This window comes from Bison bison, unplaced genomic scaffold (genome assembly GCF_000754665.1).
Source record: "Bison bison bison isolate TAMUID 2011002044 unplaced genomic scaffold, Bison_UMD1.0 scf7180017864176, whole genome shotgun sequence".
Classification (NCBI taxonomy): Eukaryota; Metazoa; Chordata; class Mammalia; order Artiodactyla; family Bovidae; genus Bison; species Bison bison.
Genome location: NW_011494748.1, coordinates 3,239,266 through 3,248,007, shown reverse-complemented (window position 1 = coordinate 3,248,007; position 8,742 = coordinate 3,239,266).

The following is an 8,742-nucleotide window of genomic DNA, read 5'->3' as shown; positions in this document are numbered from 1 at the left end:
ATTTCTCAAACTTTTCACCTTTTCTTTTTTTTACAGAACTTATAAAGAGTAAGGACAATATTTGACCTCAAACCCGTTTCATGCTAAGATGAAAAAAAGCCTGGAAAGGAGACCCAAAGTAAACCAGTGCAAATACTTCCTGATTCCTTGATTTTTAGTGTAAGTAAAAATTAATGAGGAGAAATGAGTGATAAGTTCTTAAAATGAGATGATAATGTTACATTCTCCACCAGTACAGACGGTGAGAATCAGACACCTCTAACACATGTGCTAACAGTGAAGCAAATGTTTCTTTTCCTAAAGCAGTCCTGAGACAATGATATGTGAAACCATATTGAGTTGAAAGAAGAAATTAATTAAAAATAGAAACGCATAAACGTGGAGTTTGAAGAATTCTCCAGGGTCACTTCCTTCCTACAATGCAGAGTTTCTTCAGGTTCTCTCTTTGAGTAAGACTCCCTCTCTGCCAGCTTAGTGTGACTAGAATGATTATCCCTGCCAGCACTGTGGCTTGCCTTGTCTGCACTACCTGTTCAGATAATCAATCAGGGAACAATGTGAATGCTGTTGCCTATGTCAATTAAATTAAGTCAAAAGTGTAACAGCAGTGGGAAAAAAAAGAAGATCCGACAGTAAAGCAAAAGCCCAAGACACTGGAGCACCTTATGGTATGAGCAAACAATTCACTACACAATTTTTAGAGAGAAGCTCACAAACTGTTAAATACTGTTTTCCTTTGGGTAAAATTTTAATTAAAAAAACAGCATGGATGCAGATTTCAGATTGTCACTATTCAAATAGCTGAGAAAGCTGTTTGAATTTTAAAACCTTATAGTTTGTCATTTAAAAATATATATTTTGCATGTATTTAAATATGATTTGATCAACGCTTGTAAGATCACAGTAAAAGAAGAAAAAAAATCAAGATAAAGTTGGCTTTTGTATGTTACATTGTGGGGAACTAAGAGGCTGATTCACTTGGGTTTTGGTGAGATTGGTTGTTTCCTGATAAAATTATATTTTTTAAATTGCTGTAAATAACCTAATCAAATGTCTCATGTCTTTATAAATCAGTTATTCAGTGAAAGAAATTGATAAGAAATCAAAGGAGATCTTAGGAATGAACTATGTAAATAATTGATACTGAAGAAGAAGCAAAAACAGCAAACAAAGCAAAATAAACAGAAATTGACTAAATGAACTGCTTTATTTATTGCTGAGATTATATGCTGTGGCATTATTCATAAGTCTGGGAGTTCGAAAGTGGTTCTTATTGAATGATACATAAGTTTCCAAGTAATTTTTTTAACAGAGCACCTTAAATAGTTAGGATTACATTTACAGAGGTCTATTTTGCTTGATTTTTATATAGTTCTTTTGAAACTACTATATCTAGAAATAAACGATACAACCAGCTGACAACACAGGCTTTCCTTTTCACTTTCAAAAGGTTTCACTATTATGCACAAAGCCATATTTATCATTTCAAAATATGTAGTATGTAAGCATTTAATTTAGTGTATATATTATAGAGTTTTCCTTGTTATTCCTTTGATATCATTGCTAACAAAAGCATTTTCTACAATGGAAACTGTAGGTAGTCAAAAATTTATTTATATGAATTATATACAAACATAAACTAGGCATACAGATTTATGTTTTGTGTGACCCTTTTAACTCTCTGTGCTTGCTGTTAAGTTGTATATTTTTCCGCAGGAGCACGTAACTCATGAGAAAATGACTAACATTGAAAACTCAGTTAAGTCTCAAAAATAGGCATTAGTTCTCAGACATGACTCTCCTTTTGGGAAATCAAAGTTTTTATTGCTGGATAAATTAATGTTTCAAATGTATGAATACAGATGCTGCTTGCAAATTTGTCACAATCTGTCTTCCAGCAGAAGAATTTATACTGTATACAGTAATAGAAAACAGAAAACTGCATATTTCACTAAATTGCAGCTGTGTGTGGAAGATTTATGTGATTATTTTTTGTCAGTGAAACATGTCATGAAACACCCATGTATTTCACTGGAGAATTGTAAATGGACCATGTATATTTATTTTAAAACTTATTCTGCATTTATTTCACAAAATATATAATGCCTTTATCACATTAAAAGAACAAGTGTATTAAATCTGTTCAGAATAATTTCATTACTTCAAAAGCCAGTTTATATTTTAAACACTGAACAGGATTTTAACTTTCAACTTTAGGAAAGTAACCCATATACTTTTCCATCCAAACATTTTCTTAGATCTTGAAAAGCTGTCAACTCTCAACAAAATGAATTATAAATGTATTAAATATATCGTGAATTTATTATTGGTCAATAAACCTGAGCATTGTAGGCCCAAAGGCAAGCATTATATAGAAAATTAACTGATTGTCCATGTCATTGTGTGTGTATGCATAAAACCCACAGTGATTTCTTTTTTTTCCATAAAATAGTTACATCCTGTGTTATTGTTATGTATGTGTGTGCTCAGTTGCTCCAGTCATGTCCTACTCTGTGAATCTATAGACTGTAGCCTGCCAGTCTCCTCTGTCCATGGGGATTCTCCAGGCAAAATATTGGAGTGGAGAGAAGGAGATTCCCTTCTGCAGGGAATCTTCCCAACACAGGAATCAAATCCAGGTCTCTTGCATTGCAGGCAGATTCTTTACCATCTGAGTCACCAGAGAAGCCCATGCTATAATTTGTGTGTGTGTGTGTGTGTCTGTATAGTATTATTGTTTGGTTTTGGTATCTTTATTCCATACATTTCTCCTATTGAATCAACTGTAGCAACTCTTTATATTCTTTCCTTATTTCTATTATTTCCTCCTTTGCTTTCCTCCCAAAGAAATTCCTTTTGTAACAATGTCACTGCCATAAAACTTAAAAGTTTCACTTTCTGCCAAAATATGTGTGTTTAAAATTCTATCTGATCTTCCCAACCCAGGAAACGAATTCATGTTTCATGTTTCCTGCTCTGGCAGGCAGGTTCTTTACCACTAGCACAGTATGTATCATGGTGCTGCGATAAAAAACAAAAACAACAACAACAACTTGCCTCTGATTTATACTACAAACTAGAGGAGAAGAGTAGTTTTTTTCCAAAGAAGTTTGGAAATTAGCCCTCCTCCAGTCTGTCATAATATTAACCTAGAGATGAAATTGATGCCACTGAATCATCAATTGGACCATGACATAATTTCCAGAAGTCATGGAGCATTATAACTAGAGACTTAACAACAAAGTCATTTCTATAGTTGAAAAGAAAAAGGTGGTCAGAATTTATACTTTAAATCAAATTGAGGTTAAGTTTTTAAAAAATTAATTACTAATTTGCAATTTGACATGAAATTTTCTAGAAAAGCTAGAAGAATAAAATAGGTCATAAATATTTCTTGCTTCAATATCTAATAGAAATTTAAAATAGCACAAAAAGGAAAAGGAAAAAGGAAAAAGCAGCATCCAAGTGAGGCATGGGACAATCTCACAGCATGACATTTCAAAGGCAACCACAAAATAAAACAGAAAATTCTAGTTTCCAAAACAAAGGCTCAATTCCCAACCCAAACTCCACCCTCCAGAACAGAGACTAAAGAGTCATCAAAATCCTGAAAGCTTTCATTAACACCCCTAAATTGGAAAATGATGAACCATCAAGATTCATTATCCTTTTCATTCTATAACTTGGGGCAGGTGGGAGAAAAGACTGATAAAACACTGGATGTAACAACCTAAATTTACTAACTAATGGAAGCATAGGATACAGAGGGTCACAATGAAGTGAAAAAAAATTATAGTTCTATGAAATTGTATTGTATCTTATGAATATGAAATGCAGGCCTTACTAGAAGAATACACCATACTAGACATTTAACACTGTATCAGAAAAGAAAGAAGAACCTTGGCGTCCAAGAAAGTTTCAATTCAGGCTGTAGAAAAGGGGCACAGGTAGAGAAATTGATCTCAGAAAGATGTAAGGGGACCAAGCAGATTCTAATTAATGCATCTTCTCAGTTTAAGCACAAGCAAGATACAAGTTATCACATGACAATTATATGAATCAAGGAAAGAAAAGACAAAGCTAAAGTAGCAAGAATGGAACTTCCTTGGTGGTCCAGTGATTAAGAATTTGTCTTCCTTGGAGAAATGTCTATTTAGGTCTTCTGCACAATTTTTGGTATCACCTCACACCAATCCGAATGGCCATCATTTAAAAATCTACAAACAATAAATGTTGGAAAAGGTGTTAAGAAAAAGGAACCTTCCTGCACTCTTGACGGTAAAGTGCATTGTTACAGCCACTATGGGGAACACTATGGAGATTTCTTTTTTAAAAACTAAGAATAAAACTACCATATGACCTAGCAATCCCACTACTGGGCATATGCCTGAGAAAATCACAATTATGAAAAAAAATGTACCCCAACGCTCATTGCAGAACTATTTACAATAGCAAAGACATAGAAGTAACTTAGATGCCCATCAACAGATGAATGGATGAAGAAGTTGTGGTATATGTATATACAATGGACTATTACTCAGCCATTAAATGGAACAAATTCGAATCAGCTGTGAAGTAAGGCAGAAAGAGAGAAACAAATATTGTATATTAATGCACATATATGGAAACTAGAAAAATGGTACTTATGAACCTATTTGCATGGCAGCAGTAGAGAACAGAGTTGTGGACAGATGGAGGAAGGAGAAGATAGGACGAATTGAGAGAGTGGCACTGAAGCATAAGCATTGCCATATGTAAAATAGATAGCCAGTGGGAATATGCTGTATGATGCAGGGAGCTCAACCTGGATCTCTGTGACAACCTAGAGGAGTGGGATGGGGTGGGAGGCAGGCTCAAGAGAGGGGACATATGTATACCTGTGACCGATTCATGTTGCTGCATGGCAGAAACCAACACAACATTGTAAAGCAATTATCCTCCAATTAAAAATAAATAAAATAAGAAAAGAATTTGCCTTCTAATGTAGTTTTAATTCCAGGTTGGGGAGCTAAGTTCCCATATGCCTCATGGCCAAAAAAAAAAAAACAGAACAAAGCAACAGAAGCAATATTGTGACTAACTTAATAGAAACTTTAAAAATTGTCCACACACAAAAAATATATCTTAAAATTAAAAAAAAAAGATTATTATTTCTTTTAGTAGCAAGAACAAAATGAATTTGAATAGGGGAGGAAGGAAGAGGAGAAAGAAAGAAAAGAGAGAAAAGTAATGATGGAGGAAAATATGTAATATAAAAAGTCATAAAATAACTGGTTTTCAAAGAAAATATAAGCCAGAGTAAGAAGAAATTTTCTGATAAATGTTTTTTGATATAAATGGAAACATTAAGATAATTCAATATAACAAGAACTCAAAAACTACATTATAAACAAACCAAAAAAACTAGAATAAAATAGAAGATTGTAAAGCAAAATAAACAAGAGGAAATTGACATAAGGATAATAAAATTAATATACTCATTGGATAAATTTAGAGGAACTACAAGTTACTGACATAAAATCTTGTGATAATAGAGAATATCTATGAATATTTTTGAAAAATTAAGATAATTAAGGAGACAATATAGGTATGAGGCATAAATAGAGATAACATAAAGTTTGCAGAACTAAACAGAAACAAAACTTTTTAAAAATTCAAATAGGAGAAAATTTAGCTGCAATGTAAAACAAATAAATTTATAGTGTGAAAGAGAGACAGTAATCCCAAGCAAGTGAGGGAAAAGCACAGAAACTACTGGTTTAGCCACAGTAATTAAACATTATTTTCACTCCTACTTGAAATAATGTTCTGATAATGAGGAAAAGAGCTTCCCTGGTGGCTCAGATAGTAAAGAATCTGCCTGCAATGTGGAGACCTGGGTTCAATCCCTGGGTTCTATCCCTGGGTTCGGAAGATTCCTTGGAGAAAGAAATGGAAACCCACTCCAATATTCTTTCCTGGAGAATCCCATGTACAGAGGACCCTGGTGGGCTACGGTCCATGGAGTCACAAACAGTCAGATCTGACTGAGTGACTAAGGACAACACAATGAGGGGGAAAAAAAAAAAAGAAAGTGTTCAAGAATGGGGAGACAGTGTTGGTAAGTATCAAATCTTTCATGAGTGAAATAACTGTGGGAATTGTGGTTTCAGGACACATGTGAATATTTAGACCTTGTCAGTAAATAAAATCATAAGTAACCAAATGGCACCCCACTCCAGTACTCTTGCCTGGAAAATCCCATGGATGGAGGAGCCTGGTGGGCTGCAGTCCATGGGGTCCCTAAGAGTCGAACACGACTGAGTGACTTCCCTTTCACTTTTCACTATCGTGCATTGGAGAAGGAAATGGCAACCCACTCCAGTGTTCTTGCCTGGAGAATCCCAGGGATGGCGGAGCCTGGTGGGCTTCTGTCTATGGGGTCGCACAGAGTTGGACTCGACTAAGTGACTTAGCAACCAAAAAGTTGGTTACTTTTTGGTTACTTATGATTTTAAGTAAGTAAAAATGATTGAGCTTCCCTGGTGGCTCAGAGGGTAAAGCGTCTGCTTGCAGTGAGGGAGACCTGGGTTCAATCCCTGGGTTGGGAAGCTCCCCTGGAGAAGGCAATGCAACCCACTCCAGTACTCTTGCCTGGAGAATCCCATAGACAGAGAAGCCTGGTGGGCTACAGTCCATGGGGTCGCAGAGTCGGACATGACTGAGCAACTTCACTTCAACCAAAAAATTGGTGGTCCAGTAAGTGGAAGACATGAAGAGTTCTAATATTCTCTTCTTTCCTAACAAAAATCAATCAATATTATCTAAAATTGATATAATTTTCAAAAAACTCCTTCAACTTCTGAACATTTTTTGCAAATTCCTTTCCAATCCTTGTAAATTTTAGGGAATGCTTCTTAGATACAGAAACTTTTTTTAATTGGGAGAATTTATTCAATTTAATTCAGTTTTTGAAAATTTGTTAAAAAGGAGAATTATTACACTTAAATATTTTCTTAAAATATACTATACAAAAATTTACCTGCTTTCTAGTATTACTTTTTCCTTTTTTTTCTATTCATTTCTTCCTTCCTTCCTTCTCCTTTTTTATTTCTTTCATTCCTTCTTTCCTTGCTTATTTTTAAAACATTGTAGAATACCTACTTATCTCAATGGTTCTCAAACATTTTATTCTCAGGAATTCTTTTCACTAAAAATTCATTAAGGACATCAGAAAACTTTTGTTCAAGTGATTTTTATCTACAGATATTTATCAAACCTGAGCATTTAAAAAAATATGTTTATTTTTAGTCTATATAATCTATTTAGCTTATGTAAAATTAAAATCTCAAATATTGACTTTTTATTAAAAAAAATCTATGGTTTACAAACAAAAAATATTTAGCAGGAAGAGTGGCTTTTTCTTATATTTTTACAGTTCTCCATAAGGTCTGATTAAAAAAAAAAAAGCTTCCACACTCAATTTGTTGCAAACTTTGTATCTGAAGTATTAATCGATACAGTAAATCCATCTACAGTAAATCTACAGTAAAAACATATAGATAGTTGGAAAAATGAGGAAAATAATTACATTTGATACTACACTAAAACTCAACAAAAGGAAGTTTCCCACAAAACTAGTTGCAATATGAAATCATATCAATGAACTTTTCATAATCTATCACATTAAAATCCATTGATCTATCTTGTACATTGAATAATTATTTAGCCATGCAAAATTTTGTAACACCACATGTTGGTCATTTGGAAGATATTGAATTCATAGAGTTATATAGGTCTTAATAGTAACATTTACATACACAAAATGAGAATAAATTACATTAATTTTACCTTCATTCTCATCAGCTCTATCTGTAAGGACCAGGATGTAGTTAAGTTCACAGAGGCAAATTTCAACATATTTTGTCTGACAATCATTCTTCAAGGTAAGAGAACATTTCATGGAAAGTGGGGTTAGTGTAGTGCACAGCACAAATAAGTGCACAAAAGCTTTATTTCAATCTTTCAAGAATATTTTGAAGTGAAGCTGGATTTGTTTTTAACTACTAGCACACTGTGATGAAGAATACAGTGACTTTAAATGCTATTTGGTGAAACTGCCTTAATTTGTGATAAGGAGGCAAGTTATACAGAACCCAGCTTTGCATCATCAGTGCGAAAGACCATTCAGTAAAAAAGGCATGTATTGTCTCAATGGTATAATAAAAATAATTTAGCCTTTTTTATTCCCTAAAATGATTCCTGAAGATATACAGGGCATTGCAGACTAAACTTTCAGCTCAGTCGCTCAGTTGTGTCCGACTCTTTGCGACCCCATGAATCGCAGCACGCCAGGCCTCCCTGTCCATCACCAACTCTCGGAGTTCACTCAGACTCACGTCCATTGAGTCAGTGATGCCATCCAGCCATCTCATCTTCTGTCGTCCCCTTCTCCTCCTGCCCCCAATCCCTCCCAGCATCAGAGTCTTTTCCAGAGTCAACTCTTCACATGAGGTGGCCAAAGTACTGGAGTTTCAGCTTAGCATCATTCCTTTCAAAGAAATCCCAGGGCTGATCTCCTTCAGAATGGACTGGTTGGATCTCCTTGCAGTCCAAGGGACTCTCAAGAATCTTCTCCAACACCACAGTTCAAAAGCATCAATTCTTCAGCGCTCAGCTTTCTTCACAGTCCAACTCTCACATCCATACATGACCACTGGAAAAACCATAGCCTTGACTAGATGGACCTTTGTTGGCAAAGTA